The 25631-nt window shown below is 39.5% G+C and overlaps 1 protein-coding gene and 1 non-coding gene across 3 annotated transcripts in view; one reads left to right on the forward strand and one right to left on the reverse strand.

Annotated features, from left to right (window-relative positions):
- The window catches only part of CAP2 (cyclase associated actin cytoskeleton regulatory protein 2), a 127739-nt gene that overhangs the window by 25394 nt on the left and 76714 nt on the right, over positions 1-25631 (forward strand). Inside the window, exon 1 of one of the 2 annotated variants that reach the window (XM_043449862.1) lies at positions 20604-20608. The exons of the other annotated variant lie outside the window; for it this stretch is intronic. The gene's annotated coding sequence lies outside the window, so the exon portion shown is untranslated. Of the gene's footprint in view, positions 1-20603; positions 20609-25631 lie in introns of those variants that run through there. 2 annotated transcript variants of the gene reach the window in all.
- Positions 7244-7350, reverse strand: LOC122430233. Its single transcript, XR_006266306.1, has one exon. It is a non-coding gene; the product is annotated as a U6 spliceosomal RNA (small nuclear RNA).

A 25631-nucleotide genomic window follows, 5' to 3' on the forward strand; every position in this document is an offset into this window, starting at 1 on the left:
ATGGTTATAACCAGGGCTGGCGAAGGATGGAGGGATTGAGACCCTTGTGTGCTGCTGGTGGGAATGTAAAAGGTGCGGCCCATATGGAAACGAATACGGCAGTCCTGCAGAACATTAAAAACAGAATTATCATATGATCCAGCCATTTTACTTCTGGATATAGACCCCCAAATAATTGAAAGCAGTATCTCAAAGAGATATTTATATACCCATGTTCATAGCAGCATTATTCGCAGTAGCCAAAACGTGGAAGCAACCCAAGTTTCTGTTGACAGATGACGGGATAAACAAAATGTGGTCTGTGCATACAATGGAATATTATTCTTTCGTAAAAGGAAATTCTCACACAATGAAAACCTGGATGAACCTTGAGGATGTTATGCTAAGTAAAATAAGCCAGGTAATAAAAAGGTACTGTACTGGGGAATTCTGGTGGTCCAGTGGTTAGGAATTGGCACTTTCACTGGTTGGGGAACTATGATCCCACAAGCCATGCAACATGGCCGGAAAAAGAAGAAAAGTTACTTAGGATTTCATTTATATGAGGTATTTAGAGTAGTCATACTCATAGAAACAAAAAGTAGAATGGTGGTTGCCAGGGGCTGGAGGGAAGGATAAAAACAGGAACTTGTTTAATAGGTATTGTTTTACTTTTGCAATGCAGACTAAACTCCAGAAGAAATTCTGGCAGTCTGATGCATAACAATGTGGATATACTTAACGCTACTGAACTGTATACTTTAGAAATGGTTAATGTGATACATTTTGCATTATGTATATTTTACCACAATTTTTTTTTTTAAACTGCAGCCTGAGGAAAAACAGAGTTGTAGAATTTGATAATCTCTGGATTGGTAGAGACTTTTAATGATATCTAGGCTAGCCTCCCAGTTTAGACACTTTCTATACATTTTAAAAATCTTTAGCATTTTCCCTGAGGCTAGACATTGTTTGCGTCCTTTTAATGAAAGTAAAAGCCAAACCAATTAACAACCTAGAAGAAAAAAAATTTTATTCAAGTTCTTTTTATTCATTTGCCTTTGTTTCTTGCAGAGGATTGAATTCAAAATCCATCCGCTTATAGATTTCTCAGCAAAAGAGCATCCCAGCAAAACCATTTTCAGTATAGACTCACAGAAAATCTGATTCTTGAATAAAGTTGTGGTTTGCAGTTTAAAGAAAAAAAACTTTTTGCTCCTTCTTCAATTAGACGTTACACGCAACACTCAACACCAGTCTTCCAGGGGATCTGGCAACTCAGATTATTCCCTTGGTTCCAGAATTGTAATTAAATAGGTGTTTATCTCATCACATTTGCAATGTATTTGCTCATCACATCTAAGAAAAATGAAGATCAGTCTCATGGACCTTTTTATTAAATATTCCTGTTGAAATCCTCACTGGCAAAAGAAAGGAAGCTCTGATATGCAGGAGTTCTAGAAAAGTCTGTGTAGTAGGACCTACTTGAGATGTATCACAGAACTCTAGAATTGCCCTGGTTTGTTCTTGAGCTTGATGTCTATGTTTACAGAAACCAGGTCTGCAGTCACATGGTGGCTGAGCTTCTGATGTGTAGACTCATGATCGCACTTGAAATCTAACATATAAAATGGAGTATCAGCCCCAAGACACTAAAAGAGAGTCTTAAATAATTGAAGAACAGTTTACTCTCTTGAAAACTATTATAATAATTATTATATTAGTATTGTTACCATTAATATTGACATTATATTATATATAATGTATACTTCTGAGGTACACAGTACATTATAATTCTTATTAGTAATGTCACAAAATTCTATATAGCGTTCTTTTACTGGGGAATAATGAAGCCTGTAAATATGTATATTTAACTTTGCATTTTAAGAAATGTAGGGTTTGCATACTAAGTAATTCTCTTCAAGCTGCAGAGTAAACAGTTCCTTTAAATTCTTTGTAGAACGAAGAGAGTTATCAATAAAGTGTAGCTTGATTTATATGAAGTTTTTTCTTCTCCCTGCTCATCAGCCTGAGAACAGCATGACTCGAAGGAATATTCTCAATAATGAATACATAATGCTTAAAGAAATTTGCGTTTTTCACTAGTTAGTTTTTTAACAAGGAAGGAAGGTGGGGAAAGAAGAAAGAAGGGAAGCAAGAGAAGAGAAAGAGAGAAAAACACTTGTCATCTGAAAATGTAGACTCGGGTTCTATAACACAAAGAAAGTGCAGGCAGCTTTTGTCCATCTGCCCGTGACTTTAATACATTGAACAAGCAGTTTATTTTTTCTCTCTTATAGAACCATGTGTCACTGACATTAAGCTTGCAGCTGCTGCCTCTCCCATAAGCCAGAAGTGGGGGTTGAACTTTGTTCCAAGAACACACCTGTTGCTTAGGGAAAAAAAACCCCCACATACCTGATTGTACAGTATAGAAATTTGAGACTGACACAAATGTGCATCATGTTAACTCCTGTCCCTGTGTGTAAAAGCTATTTCACAGACACTAACAATGAAAAAGGGCAGCCAAGCTATGATTTAACGTCTGTCTTGATGTGTTGGCTGCTGGTCGGGTTTAATTTACTGAACACTCAATAGTCTATTGACAGAACAGACCACAAAAAAAGGGAACTAATAGCTACAATTAGGAAGCTCTGTTGAACCGAAGAACATAGCAGGTTTAGAAAAGATTAGATCTTGTAATGCCGCCTTGTATGCAGCATAAACTGAAGGGCTTATTTAAATTACCCTTCAACCCAGGAACACTGACACAGCTTGCACTCTTTTTAAGGGATAAACAAACAATGCACAATTTTATAATAGATGTTTAGGGTAAATATAGTCCTCAATGTCAAAGAAAAGGATCCCCCAGAAACTGGGCCTACAGAATTGTAAGCTGTTGGTCAACAATCATGTATCCTTAAATGGATGAATGTGGTTTGTTTTTTTAAAAAAACAAAGCTGTCCTATTGTTATTCATGGTATATGTAACTAATCTTGAGTCTGTTTCTAAATGATTTGACCATCATGAAACAACTGCAAATCATATAGCTCTTCCTAACTCAAGCCCTTTTTGGAGATTTATAGAATTTACATATTAATGTTTGTAAAGGTCTGGAACATTTATTTCTTATCATGATTAAGATGGATACAAGAGAAATATTCTTTTATTAATTGTTCAATAAAAATGAGAGACCCACAGTATGAACAAAAGGGCAATAAAATTCAGCAAAAAAAGTATAATACACTAAACATGGTAAGATTAAATGGTATTAAACACTATTATAGCTTTGAGTTCCTGGACTTTATAATGGATGGACCTATGTAGACAGTTGTTATAGCTCTACTTTTAATGGGCCGTGGTTACTGTTGTAGATATTCCTAAAACTTGTTACTTACTTAAATCATCTACAGAATGTCTTGTTCATTTTATGCCTTGCTGGTTAGGTAACATGTCCAAAGGATGTGTAAGTTAAGGATGATCTCTTGTTTGTATTTGAATTTCAAAGCTGGCTCTTAACTTTTTATAGCATGACCTTGAGCTAGTCCTTACCCTTCCCAGTAATGAGACTGGACCATATCACTTCCAAGGGCTCTCAGAGCCCCTTTGAGTGACTCACCCTTTGTCTCAGTGTAAAAGCATGAGGGAGTTACTCAGTTGCCAAATGAAGAGCTTGAGATAGAACAGCTTCATCACCAATATAAAGAAAAAAAAAATCTTGAGCCATACCAGGGAAAGAACCTTAAACAAGCAAAACAAGCAGAAGGAAACATGTCAGAAAAAGGATACACAGAACACTAAAGATAACATATCATCCTGCTTTATGATAATATAGAAAAAAATCAGACTCCTTCATTTAAAAAGACCTTGAGAGACTTCCCTGGCAGTCCAGGGGCTAAGAAGACTCCATGCTCCGAATATAGGAGCCCAGATTCTATCCCCAGTCAGGGAATTAGATCCCACATGCCACAACTAAAGGTCCTACATGCCACAGCTAAGACCTGGTGTGGCCAAATAAATAAATACAAAAAAATAAAAAATACAAATAAAAGACCTTGCAGGCTCCGTGAGTCTGTCCTTCTTGGTCTTATTGGTTCTTACTTCTTCCTTGACATGGACCTATCCCTAGAATAAATTACATAAAAATGGCTATATATTTATTTTACTAATTGTATCCATATTCTTTCTTCGATTTTAGAAAACCTTTATGGGTAGTTTGTACTCAAAAAGAACAATCATTTGCATTTTTGGTGCTTTATAATCTGGGTCTATGTAGAAACCCTCCTGCCCCCACCAAAAAACAAAAAACAATCAGAAGCACAAGTTTGGTGCCTCCTGAGAAACCTGTATGCAGGTCAAGAAGCAACAGTTAGAACCTGACATGGAACAATGAACTGGTTCCAAATTGGGAAAGGAGTATGTCAAGGCTGTATATTGTCACCCTGCTTATTTAACGTAAGGGCTTCCCTGGTAGCTCAGCTGGTAAGGAATTTGCCTGCAGTGTAGGAAACCCTGTTTTGATTCCTGAGTCAGAAGATCCGCTGGTGAAGGGATAGGCTACCCACGCCAGTATTCTTGGGCTTCCCTGGTGGCTCAGCTGGTAAAGAATCTGCCTGGATTGTGGGAAACCTGGGTTTGATCCCTGGGTTGGGAATATCCTCTGGAGAAGAGAACGGCTACCCACTCCAGTATTCTGGCCTGGAGAATTATTTATATGCAGATCACATGATACGAAATGCCAGGCTGGATGAATCACAAGCTGGAATCAAGATTGCTGGGAGAAATATCAACAACCTCAGATATGCAGATGATACCACCCTTATGGCAGAAAGTGAAGAGAAGCTAAAGAGCCTCTTGATGAAGGTGAAAGAGGAGAGTGAAAAAGTTGGCTTAAAACTCAACATTCAGAAAACTAAGATCAAGGCATCTGGTCCCATCACTTCATGGCAAATAGATGGGGAAACAATGGAAACAGTGACAGACTTTCTTTTCTTGGGCTCCAAAATCACTGCAGATGGTGACTGCAGCCATGAAATTAAAAGACACTTGCTCCTTGGACGAAAAGCTGTGACAAACCTAGACAGTGTATTAAAAAGCAGAGACATCATTTTGCCAACAAAGTTCTGTTTAGTGAAAAACCAAAGCTATGGTTTCTCCAGTAGTTATGTTGGATATGAGAGTTGGACCATAAAGAAGGCTCAGCGCCTTTGAATTGTGGTGCTGGAGAAGACTCCTTGAGAGTCCCTTGGACTCTCTTGCAAGGAGATCAAACCAGTCAATCCTAAAGGAAATCAACCTTGAATATTCATTGGAAGGACTGATGCTAAGTTCCCAATATTTTGGCTCCCTGATGTGAAGAGCCCATTCATTGGAAAAGACCCTGGGGAAAGATTAAGGGCAGGAGGAGAAGGGGGCGACAGGGGATGAGATGGTTGGATGGCATCACTGATTCAATGGACATGAGTTTGTGCTAGCTCTGAGAGATAGTGGAGGACAGAGGAGCCTGCCATGCTGCAGTCGGTGGGGTCACCAAGAGTCAGACACAATGGAGCAACTGAACAACAACAGCAGTGAAACAGCCCATTCCACACAGATCCATCCTCCTCAGTCTCCTGCTTGCCTTCAATCAAATTGGCCCTCCCATTGACTAGTTTCTTGCTAATAGTTTTAGTCTGAACATTTATTTTTATTATAATTAAACATAAATATACCTTGGCAATCTCAAGCTCAAAGGATCATGTGACATGTGTCACATTCTCCAGATGGCAGAGAACCCCCCCCCAAAAAAAAATTACTTGTACAAAGAATTCTGCATCTAGGTTTCAAACAGGCTTTATATTAGGGATCTTCTGTTTTACAGTCTTAGCCAGTTACGATAGAATTATTAGAGAAGAAAATACCGTGGAAATCATCCATTCCAATATACATCCTCATTTCTTTTTCTTTGTCTTTCTGCCTCCCTCCCTCTCTCCATCCCTCCCTCTCTCCCTCCTCTTCTTTATCTCCTAACACCCAGGGACAACTCTCTGAAAGAGAGTGTACCTGAAGGTGTTAGTCACTCTGTCATGTCCGACTCTTTGGGATTCCATGGACTGTAGTCCTCCAGGCTCCTCTGTCCATGGGATTTCTCAGGCCAGAATACTAGAATGGATTGCCATTTCCTTCTCCAAGGAATCTTCCTGACCTAGGGATTGAACCTGGGTCTCCTGCATTGCAGATAGACTCTTTACCACCTGAGCCATCAGGGAAGCCCTCCAACATACATCCTCATTTCTCTTTGTCTTTCTGCCTCCCTCTCTCTCTCCATCCCTCCCTCTCTCTCTTCTCTTCCTTCTTTTCTTCCTCTCTACCTGTCTTTTTCTCTTCCTTTCTTCAAAGAAAGAAACTGCAACCTAGAGAGGTTGGTGGTATAGGTGCCATGTTGTATACAGAACCATGACCCCATGGCGGAGGAGGAATCTGGTCTCCAACATCTCCATCCGTGGTTTGGGAGATGCCTGGCTTAGACCCCCTGGGTCAGCTGTCTCTCACTGCCTTTGTAGGCAACTGAATCACTAGTAAGATGCAGCGGCATGTGTCTGCCACCTCTTCTTGTCCTCTGCACTCAACAGCTGGCACCGTTCCCCCTATCAGATTTCCACAATAGGTCAAGAAAAGGGTGGACTTGGGCTCAGCAGGTGAGGAGAGGAGTTACAGTGAACATCACCGTAACTCATGTCTTTCATGTGTCTCCTCAGAGCAGTGCTGAGTGAGGCAGCAGAGCAGTGACCTCCAGGACAGATGAACTGTATCCCTCATGGTCTTCTCCCCAGTCACTAAACCAGCCTGCTCTCAGCCTGGTCATCACTCACTGTGCTGTTGACACCAAATTGGCAGAATTCAGAAAGATCAGAGATCAATCCATCTCTGTTACGGTTTCTTTCCAAGAAGGTGGAGAATTTTGACTCTCAGCACTGAACACATACTTTGTTTTTAACTTAAGGATGTTTGCTTTTAGAACATCTAATCCCCGTCTCTGCCCTTAAACATCCTAGTTTCATAGCACATTTTAAGCCTAGGGAAGGCTCTTTATCAGGAACTGGACTTGGAATCTCAGCATCTCTTGAAGAAACACCAGGCATCACTAATCGCCAGAATCTCCCTGTTTACTCCACCAAAAATAAATGTCTCCAGAATATTTTGCTGAGACAGTGAGTTGGGTTCCATCTCTCAGGTTAAGATGAGACCTGTGCTTTTCTTTCTGCTTCTTTTTTTTTTTTTTTTTTAAATATGAAACGCTTCACGAATTTGCGTGTCATCCTTGCGCAGGGGCCATGCTAATCTTCTCTGTATCGTTCCAATTTTAGTATATGTGCTGCCGAAGCGAGCACTTCTTTCTGCTTCTTAAAGGAAACCTAAGGAAACCTGTGGAACACCAGCCTTGATTATTCTCTTCTGGTCTGTGATCACTGGTGTAATCAAAATGGAAGAACTGAAATATGCAGAGATGTGTTCTGAACGTACTCAGACTTCTGTGTGCACATTGCTATATTTAAGGTGGATGGGCAGCAAGGTCCTACTCTATAGCACAGGGAACTCTACTCAATGTTATATGGCAGCCTGGATGGGAGGGAAGTTTGGGGGAGAATGCACACATGTATATGTATGACTGAGTTGCTCTGTTGTGCACCTGAAACTATCACATTATTAAGCAGCTATACTCCAATATAGAATAAAAAGTTTAAAAAAAACACCAAAATGCCCTTTCAGAAGATTGTTTCCATGTGAGAATTTAATCATGTTACTTAGTACTGCACGACAGAGGTCCTTTTCCTTTCTCTTGCCTTTTTCTTTTTTCCCCCTTTCCTTCTTCCTAAAACTATGCCAATAATGCGAACACTTGTTGTTTTCTATCTAGACTTCAGGATAATTTAATTGTTTGCCTGGAGGCTGCTTCAGCGTCTGAAAATTAATACTTTGTCTAAAAGTAATGACCTGATCTCATTTTGATTATCTTATTATTTCTATTCTAGCAACCATACCCACAGAACACGCCACACACACAGACACACACAGAGACATGCCCCTCCGCATATGTATATCTACTGTTCACCTAAGAATTCCTTATAATGCTGTATTAGCTACATATAAGAAAAAACAGCCTCGATCAAATCGATGGGCACTCTGACCTGAGTCACTCCACTCATAGTGTATGTGTTTGCAGATTCCTTAGTGTGCGTAAGGCAACTACAAAATATGCTTTTTAACCTGTAGTATATTTTTCCCATTCCAGTTGTATTTAGAACATGGTTGAAAATTGTAAGTTTTGAAACATGGCAGTTTACACTTTCATAACATATTCCATGCCAATTCTTTTTAATATATAAGATGTTTTAGTGCTGTAAAAAAAAACAGGGTATTCAGTGAATTAATAATTTATCACTCTGTGTATGTGTTTGCAATAGAAATACTTTCCTTTTCAGAAAACACTTTGCAAAATAAATATTTTAAATGGTAAGGTACTTGGATTGCTGATAGTTGACTTTCAATGGCTTTGGTTAAAACAGCTCAACATACAGAAAAGATGGTATGATTTATCCCTTCAGACCCACCTGTTGAGTGTTGGGGACTAGTTCAAGGTTCCAAAAGTATACTGTTCTCCTCTTGCCTTCTTAGTGTCCAGCACTTATCCACAGTAAGTGGTTAATAAATGTTTGCCAAATGAATGAATGAAACCAAATGTGTAAAAGAATCAAATTACTGAATCAGTGGACGCATGAATGTACTATGGCTGACAATTTGGATCAAGCAGTATTGTAGATGAGGAGTTAAAAGAAAATCAAGGCCAGGTTGTATGTCATGAAGTAGCAAGAGAAACATAGATTCTATAGATATTTATCATGAATGCATACACACGCGCACACAAGCCCTGGTTTTATCGTAGCCCTGACAATGTATCTAGTACCCTCTTCATTCTCTTTATTCTCATTCCTCTTTTATAGTTGAGGAAAATGAGCCACTGAAAGACTGGAGCTCTAAGGCAGTTTAAGAAAACTATGGAATTTAGAAAGACGGTAACAACGACCCTATGCAAGACAGCAAAAGAGACACAGATGTAAAGAAGAGACTTTTGGACTATGTGGGGGAAGGCGAGGGTGGGATGATATAAGAGAATAGCACTGAAACATGTATATTACTATATGTAAAGTAGATGACCAGTGCAAATTCAATGCACGAAGCAGGGCACCCAAAGCTGGTGCGCTGGGACAACCCAGAGGGATGGGGTGGAGAAGGAGGTGATGGGGGTTTGAGGATGTTGAGACACATGTACACTCATGGCTGATTCATGTCAATGTATGGCAAAAACCACCATAATATTGAGAAGTAAAGAGCCTCCAATTAAAATAATTAATTTTTAAAAAACTTAAAAAAAAAAAGAAAGCTAGATGGGAATTCATAAGTAACAGGAAAATCCATCAGTGTATTGACTTGTAGTCCAGTAGAAATCCCATGAGCTTACTGTGACAGTATATTTTTGTGAGCCTTACTATAAGTATTTTAAACTGAAGGTCAGAGTTAGACTCTGGATTTTGTTTGATTTTTCTGTTTGGATTGGGTTTTAGCATGTTGCTTTCCCCTCTGATCATTAAAGTGATAGTGATCAGGCAAGAAATAACTTGGGAGTCAAAAGGGCCAGTTGAGAAATTTAATTTTTGTCCAGGACTTCATGGCATCATATTTCTAATAATTAGTTATTCCTGGTTTCATGAGTCTTTAGTTGTATTTATATAATTTTAAATATCTGGGTGAAAAGTGAAAAATTCAGTTGTTGTTGTTTAGTAGCTAAGTCGTGTCCAACCCTTTCATAGCACCGCGGACTGTAGCCCACCAGGCTGCTCTTTCCATGGGATTTCCCAGGCAAGAATACTGGAATGGGTTGCCATTTCCTTCTCCAGGGGATGGGTCTTCCTGACCCAGGGATTGAACCTGCATCTCCTGCTTGGCAGGCAAATTCTTTACCACTGAGCCACCTGGGAAGAGAAAAATTCAGTAGTTTGTCTCAATATATCCAGGTCAGACAGTCCCAAACTTTTAGATGAGGACTCTCACCCCAAAGTTCATCTGTAAATTAGCTCTTAGAAACTTGGAAAACATTTGCCTATAGACCTAATATAAGGGATGGGTGGTTCATTTCATATGCAAAGATGCAGAAGAATATTACTCTGTGTGTGATATACAAACCACTGCCATCCACAGACTCTGCTAATGGTCTGCCATGAAATGAGTACAGAAATTCTGAGTAAGACATTGAGAACTTTTATAAGAATCCAGCAGAGTCATTTTAAAGGCTGCTAAATCTGATAATTTAAGAAACTTGGACTTGTACTTTGTGTGTCTTTATTTCATTTTTATAGTAAGGCTCTTGTATTAATATTTCTTTTACAAAACTATCAGTCTGTGAGAGATGAGAAATTAAAAAGAAAATCTTCACCAAAGGTTTTTTGAGTAGCACCATGTAATGCAAAATGTTGGGGAGGAAACATGACTCAATGACTCTTCCACCATGATTTTAGTTTTAGTTAAATGAAGCCGGAAAATAATAATATTAAATGAAAAACACTCATTTATTATGAATGCTGATACCTGGGGGAGTGAGCATTTAGTTAGAGAAGGACTTAGCACCAGATAAGGATTTCTGTGCAGATTCTGTGTACTTCCAGCTGACGATGGGCCTGGTTCCTTTCTACTTTTGCTACCAGGCATAGGATTTTTCTTTTTCTTTGTATGAGTATATAATTACTCTCCTTTGATTATCAGAATAAATTGAGAATTGACATGTGGGACCAATAAAAAAGGAAAGAAGAAATTTTTCCAAGGATAACAGAACAGGAATTGAAAGGGTAGAGAGATGATACACTTACCAAAAGATTTGCCTTACTGAAAAGTGAAGTCTGCTGGCTTCCCTGATGGCTCAGTGGCTAAGACTCCAGGCGCCCAATGCCAGGAACCTGGGTCTAATCCCTGGTCAGGGAACTAGATCCCATATGCCAAAATGAAGAGTTTGCCTGGCTCAACTAAAGATCCCACATGCTCCTGGTAAGACCCAGTACAGCCAAATTCATAATAAATAAATAAAAATAAATATTTTAAAAACATTATGATTTATATAGTTTGCTTTAAAAATGATGAAATGTTTATTTTTTTTTTATTTTACAAAAAGAAAGTCTGGAAGGATACTTATTAAATTGCTGAGAGTGGTCATTTTTCGGGATTAGACTTACCAAAATCTTTACATCCTAAACATCCATGTCTTTTGAACTTTTGTAACAAGCATGTGTAAACTGTTATCAGAAGAAAGGGAGAGGAAGATGTGGTATTTTAAGAAAAAGATCTTGGAATCGAGGTATTTCCTGGAAGTTCACTGAGCAGCAAAAGACAAGTGAAGAAAACACGGGTACCAAGTAATGTTGGTCCCACACAGCTTGGCTGCATGGTGGTCAGGAGTGGTCAGGAGTCCAAGATGCTGCAGAATCCATGGGGACCTGAGGAACCAGTGTTCAGCAAGGACTTTCATGGACTGAGTGTTCCATCGTAAGATCTCAGTTCTTGTCAGATCTGTACGGTTGATGAATGAACCAAAATCTGGTTTGTAGCTAAATTCTATGGTCACAGGAGATCTATTTCATTTCCCTGCTTTATTTAAATTTTCTGTATTAGTAAGAGAGGTGAAGGGGAAAGAGAACTAACATTTATTGAGGACCTGCTATGTTAAGCTCTTCCTACAGCTGCCAATGCATAGCTTTACTTGATCATCAGGAGAACACTTTAAGGTAGGTAAATTCGAGATAAAGAAACCAGGCGTCAGGAAGGTTGGATAACTTGCTTATTAGCCATACGTCAATGGGTAGAGTTGGATTCTATCTCAGCCCTATCTGAATATCTGAAGCTCACGGATTCTCTGCTGTGCCACACCGCTTTCCAAGAATTTCAAATCATTCAGTATTTATTGGTAGTTATTGAGCTTCTGGTGTAGTGAAGGCCCTTCTGTGTAGGCACTGGGCTTCCCAAGTGGCTCAGTGGTTAAGAATCCTCCTGCTATTGCAGGAGACATGGATTTAATCACTGGGTCGGGAAGATTCCCTCGAGAAGGAAATGGCAACCTGATCTGGTATTCTTGCCTGGGAAATTCCATGAACAGAGGAGCCTGGCGGGTACAGTCCATGAGGTTGCAGAGTTGGATACAACTTAGCAACTAAACAACATGTAGGCACCCAGGGGCCTAGTCTTCAAGAGCTTATTACCTACTTGGAGACTTAAGGCATACACACATGCATGAAACTTAAATAAGCATGCGACTTAAATAATACCAAGTGAAAGGACAGTGCTTAGCGTTACAATGCATTCTAGAATAAGGAGTACTTGCTGCCTCTAATTTTTCTGTTTCATTGTAGCAGCCAAGTATCCTTTACTTGTATAGACCCCAAAATTCATCAACCATGCAGTACTTCTTGCTTTGAGAGTCAAAGGATTTAAACATGTTGGTAAAATGCTTTCGATTCCTTAAGTGTTAGAAAAGCAAGTGAGAGAATTTTGAGAGGGGCCAATTTGCCAAGTGTTTTGTCACTATGAATTGACTAAATTTGAAAATGAAATTAATTTCGGAGAAGAGTTGTGTTCAGATTACAAACTTATTCTGCCTGTCAGAAAAGCAAACAGATTTAAATATACAATAGTGTTTTCTTTTTTTCTATTCTGATGTCTTAAGAAATACTCACTGGTTTTAATTATTTCAAACAGTTGGTTTTTTTAAAAAGGTCATCTGCTACAATTAACTGTTTAGAAAAGTTTTATATTGGGTTTTTTAAATTACAGTCATTAGTTTTATACTAAAGATTTTACAAACTTTTCTACACATTCTATTGTTTGTGACCTGCTTGTTTCGACCATGTGTTCTGGGCCTCTTTCCATGCCAGTAAGTTGAGGTCTATACTATCACTTTTAATGACTGCATAGTATTTCATTGCATGGTTGTACCATCATTGATATAAACAATCAAAATCATAGGTGGAGGAAATAATATGTACAAGGATGCAGAGCCCAGATGAAGGTGAGACGAGTAAGGCCCTAGGGTGTGACTCTGAAAGGACGTACACCTGGGCTCCACGGCTGCCTCACCTGGTCTCTTCCCTGAAAGGATCAGCATCTAATGGTATTTCAGTTCAGTTCAGTCGCTCAGTCATTTCCAACTCTTTGCAACCCCATGGACTGCAGCACGCCAGGCTTCCCTGTCCATCACCAACTCCTGGAGTTTGCTTAAACTCATGTCCATCCAGTTGGTGGTATTTATAATCATTTAAAAAATTACTGACATTTGACTTTTTTTCAGTTTTTTCCCTATTATAAATGAAGTTACAGTGCATATCATTTTACAAATACTATTCTATAATTATACAATTATTTTTTCAAGGAAAAGTCCAAGGATTGGTAGTGCTGGGTCAGTGGTAAATGCTCCCTAGTACTTACTGTTGTCCCCCTGACCCCATCCCGCCCTTCCTGCCCACCACACACATTGTACTAATTCATACTCTCAGTGTCTAAAAGTGCTTTAGGCTGTTGCGTGATAATTACAAACTAGCAAAATAAGAATTTTAGGGACACAATGCATGATTTGAACTCACATTATTATTCATGGAATTAATTGTTTTAAAAAAACTTTGCCCTCTGTTACACTAGCAAGAAGATAAAAACAAAGCTATGTGTCCCCCTGTAAATCTTTTTTTTTTTTTTTTTTTTGCCAGAGAAGATCATTTATCAGTTCTACCTTTTATTTATTTGACATGGGAGGAAGTTTGTTTAAATTGGTTCTCTGGGGCTGGATGTGACATGTTCTGGATGGGGTGTTACTTTATTGGAAACCGATAATGCAGCTGAGCTATGTAATAGAAGATTTCAGGTCTGAATGTAGAAGGGACATGTTGGAGCTGTTCCTTAGTGTCAGAACTGTGCACTGTGGCTGATGTAAACTACTTATGTGAGCTGGAAGTTGCCAAGGCAACAGTCCTATTAATGAAGAATGAACCTCTCTTATTATCAGTGCCTGGATGAATTTTTTTTTAATAAAATGTGCCTAGTAGTCTCACATTGACATTTTCAATCTACCTACTCATCTTTCCTTTCTAAGCTGCAAAACTATTTAGCTGTATTCAATAAGGATGCATTCTTTCTCTGCTAATGAAAGTGGAATCATTGGGGAAAAAAAAACCAGTCAACTGTAAGGGCAGTAAAAATACTAATTTATAACAATTACCGAATATAAAATTATTGTCCTTTTGATATATGCTTTGGCTAAGGCAGAGCCTGAAATTGACTGGGACTTAGTAGGTATTTGAGCAGGCCAGAGTCTTAAAATTAACTTGTCTTTATGATTTAATGGAGCGTTGCCAACATATTTATAAATAAGTGGAGTGTGACATTGCTCCTTCCTTCTCCTGGTCAGACTGTAAATTTAGACTCCATTTTATTGTGTGCACACTAGAAATTTTAAAAAAAAGAAAGCTGTGGTTAAATTGTAGGCTTTAGGGAACCCTGTTGTCTTGAAGAGCCAGAGAGCCATGTTAAGGGGAACGATGGTTAGAATGACTGGGTACCAAGCATTGTGCTTCCTGGGGTCTAGAAAGAAGGAAATCATTTCTTCAAAAAAAATACATTCCTGGCCGTCCAGTGGTTAAGACTCCGCACAGGGAATGTGGGTTTAATCCCTGGTCAGGGAACTAAGATCCCACATGCATGGACAAAATAAAAAAAAGAATACATGCCCTTTTTTAATGAGAATACTTCTTGTGTTTTGTCAAGCTAACCAGATGAGGAACTTACCTTTCAGTTATGGTGATCAGCAACCCATTCCTTTTAAATGGAATGTTTGTTGTCTGTTCCACCTGACTAGCACCTTGTTGCCTGTTACAGTCATTAGTCATTCTTGACTTGTTTCCCCTGAGAAGGTACTCAGAACTTTCTGATTATGAAATTAAATAATAAACTTCAATTGTGTTCTCATCACATCTTTTTAATTTTTTTCTGATAATAAAATTTAAATGTTTGAGGTAGAAAATTTGACAATAAATGTATGAAGAAGAAAATTTTAAAAGCCACTCATAATCCCACTACTCAGTTAACTGACATCGTGGCATATTTACTTCACCAGGACATTGTTCAGAGTCCTCCTTGGTAAGATAGAATCAACACTGATCTGTGAGGGCCCTATGTATAAGGACAAGTGACACATGCCAAAGGAGATAGGAAGATGCTGACTGAAATTAAGGAGACGGTTGTAGTCCAAGCAAAACTTGGCCCTTCTATATCACTGTGGCAATTTCAGGGTCAGCAACAAGTAGCAGTCAATCTGATTTCTCAACTTAACATCTTTAGACTACATGGCTGACAAAACAGATTTTGCCGTCAGAACAAGTTTTAGCACAAACATGCCTCCAGTTTTCTTTGTTAATAGTAATCCTGGCTTGCTTCTTTATGCCTTTCCTATTGGCACGTAGGGAAGAGAGAGCTGTTTCCCAAACATATACAAAATAGGCAAAAGTTCGTGGGAACTAAGGATGTCATAGTGAAGAGACATTGTGTACTTGCATGTTTTATTCTTGGCAGTGATGGCATAAAGAGGCAGTTTGGGTGTTGTTTTAGTCCCCTCCAAGCATCCCCAGATAAATATGATAAAAATAACAATAATAAGCACAAATAATAAAAGTCTCATGCACTGAGGATAAAAGCTTCTTTAAAGAACTTTGTTATTTTTAAGAAACTGAAACAATCCAAGTAAAAATGGAGTGTTTATCACTGAGTCTCTTAGTGACCCCCTGTCAGCACAGTCCCACCATCCTTTCCACCAGATAATACCCCTAAGCCCCTCTCGCATAGCCGTTCATAACCACCCCTAACTCCGATTCCATAATACATTATGCATATATCACAAGGCAGGTAATGGGGAAATGCTCTGTCATCAGAAGGATGAAGCTGGGATGGAAGTTCCAAAATGTCTGAAAATGGAAACAGAATACGTTTTTTCTCATTTGAAAAAGAAGCGGAAAGTTCATACCAATGTCAGTTCCCTGGTTTTGATGTTGCACTATATTTAAGTAAGATATAACTAATGAAGTAAATTAGGGCTTCCCTGGTGGCCCAGAAGGTAAAGAGTCTGCCTGCAATGCAAGAGACCCAGGTTTGATTCCTGAGTGGGGAAGACCCCCTGGAGAAAGGAACGGCAACCCAGTCCAATATTCTTCCCTGGAGAATCCCATGGACAGAGGAACCTGGAGGGCTACAGTCCATGGGGTTGCAAAGAGTCAGACACAACTAAGCAACTAACACACACACACACACACACACACGCATGCACACGCAGGCACGCACACACGCAGTGGAGTAAACTGAGTGATGAGAACACAGCACCTCTCTGTACTATCTTTTCAACTTACTGTGAACCTATGATTATTTCCAAATAGAAAGGTAAAACAAATCTTTTGATCTGTAAAGTGTAGGAATTTTAGAAAATTAGAGCAGTGTAATAGAAACATTTTTAAAACTCTTAAGATGTTAGTGAACTGATATCTCTTTATAAATAAATAGTTATTTCTTGGAGAAAGAAATGGCAACCCATTCCAGTGTTCTTGTCTGGAGAATCCCATGGACAGAGCAGCCTGGTCGCTACAGTCCATGGGGTCACAAAGAGTCGGACACAACTGAATGAGTGACTGAACAGTTATTTCTTGAGAAAATAAAAAAGAAGTGGAAGAAGGACTTTCAGTTTCTGGTTCTGCATGTAAAAAGCCTGGAAGTCACCACTCCATCCAAATAACAAGGAAAAAGCTGAACTCTGAAAAAGCAACTCTTGTTGGGTCCTTAAAGGAGGATGCAGGGAAAACTGCTGTCCCTAAGACCAGAGAAACAGGTGAATACGGTAAGTTTGGGCTTAATGGAGCAGAGACTCATGAGTGAAACTGTCAAGTGAACCAGCTGTTTAGTTGCTAAGTTGTGTCTGACTCTTTGCGACCCCATGGACTGCAGCACACCAGGCTCCTCTGCCCTTCACTATCTCCTGGAGTTTGCTCAAACTCATGTTTCTTGAGTGGATGATGCCATCTAACCATCTCATCCTCTGCTGCCCTTTTCTCCTCCTGTCTACAGTCCTTCCCAGCATCAAGGGCTTTTCCAACGTGTCAGCTCTTCATATCAGGTGGCTAAAGTATTGGAGTATTTGTTGAGGTTGAAAAACCTGAATTATAATTGGCAAATTATTGGAAGCTCAGTGCAGACAACTCAAAGTTAAGAACTCCAGGGGAACCCAGTCACATGCAGCCCCCACAATATTTTGAGATTTACCTCTAGCAGCTCAACTAGGTTCCCACAGTAAATACTGGAGAAAAATCTGCTTGGGCTTTTGGCAGGTGGAGGGGAAAAGGAAGCATTTTGAAATAAGCCAGAGCACTGAGTTATTAGTAAGGCCCTAGCATTACCCTACTACTGAAATAAAACAAAGACATTATAAGAAAACTATAGACCTATATTTTTTGTGAACATAGGTGCAAAAATCCTCAGCAAAATATTAATTAAATCTAAAAAAGTATAAAAAAGAATTATATACCATGATCAAGTTGGATTTTTCCCCAAGTAGGCAAGGTTGGTTCAACATTCAAAAATCAATTCATGTAATCTGTCACATCAGCAGACTAAAAAAGAAAAATCACATGATCATATCAATAGATGCAGGGAAAGCATTTGACAAAGTCCACCACCTATTCCCTGGTGCCCCAGTGATGAATAATCTGCCTGCAATACAGGATACACGGGTTTGATCCCTGACTCAGGAAGATCCCCTGGAGAAGGAAATGGCAACCCACTCCAGTAATCTTGCCTGGAAAATCCCATGGACAGAGGACCCCAGGACACAGTCCCTGGGGTCACATAGAGTCAGACACAGCTGAGCAACTAACAACAATAACAAATTCTTTGTCGGGAAGATCCGCTGGAGAAGGGATAGGCTACCCACTCCAGTATTCTTGGGCTTTCCTTCTGGCTCAGCTGGTAAAGAATCCACCTGCAATGTGAGAGACCTGGGTTTGATTCCTGGGTTGGAAAGATCCCCTGAAGAAAGGAGAGGCTACCCACTCCAGTATTCTGGCCTGGAGAATTCCATAGACTGTATAGACCATCTTTTAGGACTTGAAATAGCTCGACTGGAATTCCACCACCTCCACTAGCTTTGTTCATAGTGATGCTTCCTAAGGCCCACTTGACTTCACATTCCAGGATATCTGGCTCTAGGTAAATGATCACACCATCGTGATTATCTGGGTCGTGAAGATCTTTTTTGTACAGTTCTTCTGTGTGGAATTCTAGTTGAGCTATTTCAAATCCTAAAAGATGATGCTGCGAAAGTGCTGCACTCAATATGCCAGCAAATATGGAAAACTCAGCAGTGGCCACAGGACTGGAAAAAGTCAGTTTTCATTCTAGTCAGTAAGAAAGGCAATCCCAAAGAATGCTCAAACTACCACACAATTCCACTTATCTCACACGCTAGCAAAGTAGTGCTCAAAATTCTCTAAGCCAGGCTTCAACAGTACGTGAACTATGAACTTCCAGATGTTCAAGCTGGTTTTAAAAAGGCAGAGGCACCCGAGATCAAATTGCCAACATCCGCTGGATCACTGAAAAAGCAGGAAGAGTTCCAGAAAAACATCTATTTCTGCTTTACTGACTATGCCAAAGCCTTTGACTGTGTGGATCACAATAAACGGTGGAAAATTCTGAAAGAGATGGGAATACCAGACCACCTGACCTGCCTCTTGAGAAACCTGTATGCAGGTTAGGAAGCAACAGTTAGAACTGGACATGGAACAACAGACTGATTCCAAATAGGAAAAGGAGTACATCAAGGCTGTATATTGTCACCCTGCTTATTTAACTTATATGCAGAGTACATCATGAGAAACCCTGGGCTGGAAGAAGCACAGGCTGGAATCAAGATTGCCGGGAGAAATATCAATAACCTCAGATATGCAGATGACACCGCACTTATGGCAGAAAGTGAAGAAGAACTAAAGAGCCTCTTGATGAAAGTGAAAGAGCAGAGTGAAAAAGTTTGCTTAAAGCTCAACATTCAGAAAACTAAGATCATGGCATCCAGTCCCATCACTTCATGGCAAATAGATGGGGAAACAGTGGAAACAGTGACTGACTTTATTTTGGGGGGCTCCAAAATCACTGCAGATCGTGACTGCAGCCATGAAATTAAAAGATGCTTACTCCTTGGAAGGAAAGTTATGACCAACCTACACAGCATATTAAAAAGCAGAGTCATTACTTTGCCAACAAAGGTCCATCTAGTCAAGGCTATGGTTTTTCCAGTAGTCATGTATGGATGTGAGAGTTGGACTATAAAGAAAGCTGAGTGCCAAAGAATTGATGCTTTTGAACTGTGGTGTTGGAGAAGACTCTCTTTTTTTTCCCCCAATTATTTTTATTAGCTGGAGGCTAATTACTTTACAATATTGTAGTGGTTTTTGCCATACATTGACATGAATCAGCCATGGATTTACATGTGTTCCCCATCCTGAACCCCCCCTCCCACCTCCCTCCCCATCCCATCCCTCTGGGTCATCCCAGTGCACCAGCCCCGAGCACTTGTCTCGTGCATCCAACCTGGACTGGCGATCTGTTTCAGCATCGAAACATGTATATTATCAAGTGGAGAAGACTCTTGAGAGTCCCTTGGACTGCAAGGAGATCCAACCAGTCCATCCTAAAGGAAATCATTCCTGAATGTTCATTGGAAGGACTGATGTTGAAGCTGAAACTCCAATACTTTGGCCACCTGATATGAAGAGCTGACTCATTTGAAAAGACCCTGATGCTGGGAAGGATCGAAGGCAGGAGGAGAAGGGGACGACAGAGGATGAGATGGTTGGATGGCATCACCGACGCAATGGACATGATTTCGAGTGAACTCCGGGAGTTGGTCATGGACAGGGAGGCTTGGCATGCTGCAGTCCATGGGGTCGCAACGAATCGGACCCAACTGAGTGACTTTCACTTTCACTTTCAACACCTGTTCGTGATAAAAACTCCATAAACTAGGACTAGAGGGAAACTTTCTCAATTTAAAAGTTTCCCTCTAGTCCTAGTTTATGGAGTTTTCTTACAATGACAAGAAACTGACAGCTAACATCATATTTAATGGTGAGAAAGTCAGAGATCAGGTGCAAGGCAAGGATGTCCCCTCTCACCAATCATTTTCAACATCAAACTAGAAATTTTTTCTAATGCAAATAGATGAGAAAAGGAATTAAAATGCACTCTGATTGGGAAGGAAGATATAAAACTGTCTTTTATCACAGATGACATGACCTTCATCTATGTGGAAAGTTCAAAAGAATCAACAGAAACTCTCCTGAAACTTAATTAAGTGATTACAGCATGCAATATTTGTTAGAGAATTCATTAGAAATGTGAATTCTTGGGCCCAAGAATCTGAATCTGAAACCCTGGGGGTGAATCGTGACAATCTCTGTTTTAACAGAGCCTCCAGGTGACTATGTGACTCAGCTGGTAAAGAATCTGCCAGCAATGTGGGAGACCTATGTTCGATTCCTGAGTTGGGAAAATCCCCTGGAGAAGGGAAAGGCTACCCACTCCAGTAATCTTGCCTGGAGAATCCCATGGACAGGAGAGCCTGGGGGGCTACAGTCCATGGGGTCGCAAAGAGTCGGACAAGACTGAGTGACTTTCTCGTTCACATTCTTTCACCAGGTGAATATAATGCAAACTTAATGCAAACCAGTTGAGAACTGCTGGTGTCAGCCTTCTTCATGGCTCTTTATGTCAACCCAGATGGCCTTGATAACCTGACTTTGTAGGGTTGGTCATTATGTTCATGTCTATAAAATTAAGCATCTTCAATGTTGTTTTAAGCAAAATCGTGAAGTGGGTGAAACTTGTCTTTGGCATCCTATCACCTCTTTTTGCCAGCTCATTTTCCTGCTGTGCTTTCATCTGTCAGGTTCTCTTTTACCTTTTTGTTGGATGAAACTCAAGAGACCTCACTGTTAGGATAGATTAAAGGGTCCTAAGGAATCAGATCTAAAAACACAGCACCTCTAATTATAAAATATGGGACTTTGGCAGACTCATTGGGGAGGAATGTGAAGGTGGTGTTGATAGTGACCTTCCCAGAGCCCCCAAATTGCACCTGATGAGCAGATGCCCATTCCCTTGACCTTCAGTCAGAGAAAGAGGACCCCCTTCCCTTTGCTGTTTGGTTCCCAAGAAGAGGGCTGATACAGTCATAAGATCTGGAAATATCTTCAGCACAGGCATCCTGGCTGGATGCTTTCTGCATCTCCTCCAAGTCTTACCTGTACCCTTTCTCCCAGTTGCATCTTGCTGATTTTATCATCCACTTGGTGCTTTGTGACCTATAGATTTCCCAATGAAATAATGCAAAGCTTCGATGGTTGTTCAGAGACCAATTGGGCTTCCCCAGGGAGCCAGTTCTCTCTCAGGGGGATTAGATGAAAATAAGTCATGTTAACTGGTGTCTGTTTATCCCAAAGCTTGCTTTAAACTGATGACTGAAATTCATTCTCCTACTCTTTCCCCTCAGACCATAGGTCAAGATCGTATCCCAACCTGTCTGTCTAAGAACTCCAGTCACCTAAGTAAAAATTGATAGAATTCAAGCAAAATGCACAACTTTGCCTCTTAACAACACTGTCCCTTTCTTCTCTGCACACACATGGTCACAGGCAGATAGATGCGCATGTATACCCACAAAGGTCACTGAGGCGCTCTGAGCCTGGCACACGTGTGATGAACAAACTCAGCAAAAACCCTCAATTATTTGTCGTTACTGAAAATCCCTACGTTGGACTTTTTCTTTCACAATGTTTTGAACTGCCTGAGTGAGCCAAATTCTCCCTTTCAAGTTATCAGAACTCAGCAGGTTCAGAGGAATTGTTACTGATGCTGTCTGGTTGAGGGGACTCGTGGAACTTTCCAGAAGTAAGAAGCAGGTGGATCAGAATGCCTCAAAGATGGAATAAAAATTCTTTGAAATGTGAATGGATCAGGTTAAAAATGCATGTAGTTTAGAGTCTGCTAGTCATACCCAGAGTTCCAGGGAGCCGGAAGAGGTACACAGCTGAATCCTCAGAAAGATTTGTCTGCATAAGCACATCGAAAGGGAGAGTGGAAGCAGATAGCTAGATATTCAGCCCTTATGTGCTCCGACCTCCATCGCCATTGTTGAGTGAAAGGCCATGTGGGGGGAGAGACTAATTAATGAAACTGGCCATCTTCATTTAATCAGACCTGCCAGAAAGTTGTTCTGTTAACAAAGGGCTAAATGTTGTTGCTCAGGAAAGTAAAAAAGGGCAGTGATAGTGTTCATCTTGGGATAACTACAAAAATATTAATGCCACCTCTGAGCTGCAGTTTTAACTGTAGAAGTCAGGCAATCGCAAATTACTGTTCTCACAGCAACTATGATTCAGCTGACTCCACAAGGCTTGTCGTAGATGAGGACCATACTTCTGTATCATCATTGTGGGAGAAGTGCAGTTCTTTTATTTATGTCTAAGCCATGGAAAGTTTTATTTCATAAGCATCTATTTGGAAATGTGGTTATTAGATACTGACAAAAGTCCTTCTGAACCACTAAAAATAAATGTTTTGATGTATGGATAAGCATTCCTGCCACTCTTGAGCTTCATGTTCAGGAGGTCATAATGGTCTCCAGGACAGTAAAATTTGAAAATCCTCTATTTCCCTAAGGAATATCCAAAATTTGAGATTTTTTGAGCAACATAATCCCAGCACTCAGGCTGACAGGACAAAGAGGAGATGGTGTACTCCAAAAAGGAAAATATACCCTCATTTAAATATTCATAAGACTTAATCTGTTATGTTTATGATGATGAATTTGTCATTCTAAATGTAAATGATCTACAAATCTTGGTTTTATTTTAAGCATTTTCTTGTCAGTAAGCGGAAAAAAAAGCCCTTGGGTGAGAAATGAGAAAACTTAAGCACTCCCTTTTCCTGTCTCCTATTCCATCAGGCCCTAGAAGATTAGGAATAACACTCTTGCTTGAAACGGAAAATAAACCAGTCTCCAGTAAGGTGGCAAAATGCTCAAGGAATCACCCACAGGGTTACTAGAAATAGTGTGTCAGAGAGGAATAGAGCATGCAAAGGAAAGTCATGGGCTTGCCCTCAGAGAAAATAAGACAATGAACAGAAACAGATTCCTCGCTATGGCTTAATTAGAGTGTAACTTAGACTCTTAAAACTTAATAAGAGTATTAGCATATTTTAAAAATATTTTTCAGGGGCTTCCCAGATGGCGCAGTGGTAAAGAATCCACCTGCTAGTGCAGGAGATGCAAGAGACACAGGTTCAATCTGTAGGTCGGGAAGATCCCCTGGAGAAGGAAATAGCAAGCTGCTGCAGTTTTCTTGCCTGGAAAATTCCATGGACAGACGAGTCAGGTGGGTTACAGTCTGGGGAGTTGTAATGAGTTGGACGTGACTGAGTGACTGAGCACACAGCATAGCTTAAGGTGATAGAAAATAAGAATGAAATACAAAGGGAAATTGAAGTCTAATGAATCAAAATCAAAAACAACATTAATACAGAAATGAAATATAAATTAGAAATGTTAATGTATATGAGACCCTACTGAATATCCGTTTATCAGCAATAGAGAAAAGTATTGATATAATCACAGTAATTACAGACGACAGATAAAGAAATGAAAGGCAGGGAGAATCTAAAAGGTATGAAATCATTCAAATATTATACAGTATGAGGATAATTGTTGGAACCCCTGAGTAGAAAATCTAACAAATGGAACAAAACGTATTTTGAAAGATAAAGTTATGTAAGAAAATATACCATAAATGAAAGGACCAAATCTATTCTAAGAAGTATAACACAGAATGCTCAAAATCCAGACGTAACTTAGTTAAGCTGTTAGGCTTCAAGGTTAGAGAAATAATTCTTCAGGTGTCAGAATAGAAAAGTCAGTTTCCTACAAAGGAGAAAAAGGTCAAGCTGGCTTAGATTTGTGCTTTGCCACATTCACTGCTATCCTTTCTGCACATGGTGAGAGAGAGAGACCCAAGGAGGTTATATCTAGCCAAGATGTTGTTAAAATATATACACAACAGGGAGACGTGCTTCAGACTGAAGAACTTAAGGAACATACTTTTTGAGGAACATACTTGATAATGGGAGTCTAGCCAGAAAAAAAAAAAATCAAAACTCAGAAATGGAGAAGTCATGATAAAACAATTGGTGAGAACCACTAGGTATGTCTAAATGTAGAACTAATTCTCAGTAGCTATGGGATTAGCATTATAGTAACAATAACTAAAACAAAATGAAAAATGGAGGCCAGAGATAGAAAGAAGTGGGAAAGGCCTGTGTTCTTGTCTTTCCCAACAAGGAGTCAATTAGTATCGTCTAAAATTACATTATGTCATTTAAAATATAAATACGTAAGTATTCCAGTCTCTTAATATTTTATATTTTTATCTTAGAATGATCATTTGTGTGCATGCTCAGTTGCTAAGTTGTGACCAACTCTTTGCATCCCCATGGACTGTAACCTCCAGGCTCCTCTGTCCTTGGAATTCTCCAGGCAAGATTACTAGAGTGGGTTGCCATTTCCTTCTTCAGGGGATCTTCCCAACCCAGGGATCAAACCTGCATCTTCCACATTGATAGGTGGGTTGTTTATCACTGAGCCACCAAGGAAGTCCAGAATGATCATTTAGATTATTTAGAATGATGCATAACATAGTGCAGAGACTTTTATTTGAAGCTTATCAGTTCTTTCTCTTTAATTTTTAGTATTCACTTATAATGAAAATTTATACTTTCATTTTAAAAAATAGTACTTAAGGTATGGTCCCATTTTACCAATGTCTGTCTGCATATGGATTTTTAAAGGTGGATGCTGTGATGTTCATCTTGTATTAATAATGATTATTTCTAGGTTATGAGATATTTTTAAAAAATTTAATCTTTGTAACTTATGGCATTTAAGCAAATATTCTGAATCATTGTGCTTTGTCTTATGAAAACAACTGTATGACTTTTCTTGAAAACTAATTGTGTGTGATATAAACATTTGGAATTATTTTCTTCTTGATACTCTTCTGTAACTTTTGAATCTAAAAATATTAAAGAATTAATCAACTAGTTAAGAGTGAGTAGATGGTAAGGATAAGAGAATATGGAACCATGTATTTGAAGACATTCCCACCTGCTCAGTTCCTTTTGGGGTGTTGAGTCCAGGTAGATCTGAAGTCTCCTCCAGAGCCATCTAACTGAACAGTCGTAGCAACCAGTATTTCTCGGTGAGCATATCTTAAATATTTATTTTTGTTTATTTATTTGGCTGTACCAGGCCTTAGTTGCCACATGCAAATCTTTAGTTGCAGCGTGGGAACTAGATGTGGGATCTAGTTCCCCAACCAGGGATCAAACCTGGATCTTCTGCATTGGGAGCACACAGTCTTAGCCACTGGGCCATCAGGAAAGTCCCAAGTGAACATATCTTGATGGGGATGGCTTAAGGGACAATTTTCTTTCCATTATC

Source organism: Cervus canadensis, chromosome 28 (assembly GCF_019320065.1).
Source record: "Cervus canadensis isolate Bull #8, Minnesota chromosome 28, ASM1932006v1, whole genome shotgun sequence".
Taxonomy (NCBI): domain Eukaryota; kingdom Metazoa; phylum Chordata; class Mammalia; order Artiodactyla; family Cervidae; genus Cervus; species Cervus canadensis.